Source organism: Phytophthora parasitica (assembly GCF_000247585.1).
Source record: "Phytophthora parasitica INRA-310 unplaced genomic scaffold supercont2.21, whole genome shotgun sequence".
NCBI classification, from domain to species: Eukaryota; Oomycota; class Peronosporomycetes; order Peronosporales; family Peronosporaceae; genus Phytophthora; species Phytophthora nicotianae.
Window position 1 is genome coordinate 158,770 of NW_008649007.1, and position 670 is coordinate 159,439.

Consider the following 670-nt stretch of genomic DNA (forward strand, 5'->3'; position numbering starts at 1 on the left):
ATTGTAAAACCAAGTGATTGAAGGAAACCTATCTTTTTGGCTGCAACCATTCAGATACGCGAGGACGGGGATCATGGACTTTGTATCTGTCCCGACGAAAGCTGGATTATATTGCCCAGCATCGTTGGTCACTACCCTAGAGCAGCAAATACTATCCTTAGACGAGTGCTATTAAATGTGCTAGTGCCTGGGGTTGTAATACGCGAGCTCTATGCGTTCTAAATCCAAAGACGTTGGTTCAGCTTGTCGAATGGGACTCCCAAAAATGGCGGACTTCAAGTAGTACCAAGATCCTCTTACTTGGACAAACTTCCCTACGATACGGCAAGGATGGACACGAAGGATGGATCTTCACCGCGGGCGTGAAAGGCTGGCGCAAGCGCGGTGGGTTCACAAGGAAACCAGCAACATGGGTTCGACGCTCGGTACACCAGTTGAGACCATGGTTCCCTCCCGGAGACTCGGTGTTTCGTCTTTAGGCTTGCAAGAGCGAAACCTGGACCTCGAACTCCGTGGTGGCTGTTACGCCGGCTAAGAATTAGTGTGGTGTCAAATCCGGTGTTTGACCTGCCTCAAGCGCCAGACTTCCCAGACGTGGTCAACAGTTCCAAGACACCTGCCTCGTTGTGCCCCGTTGATTGTCAAAGGTTAGAGCCAACGGGCTGCGGCA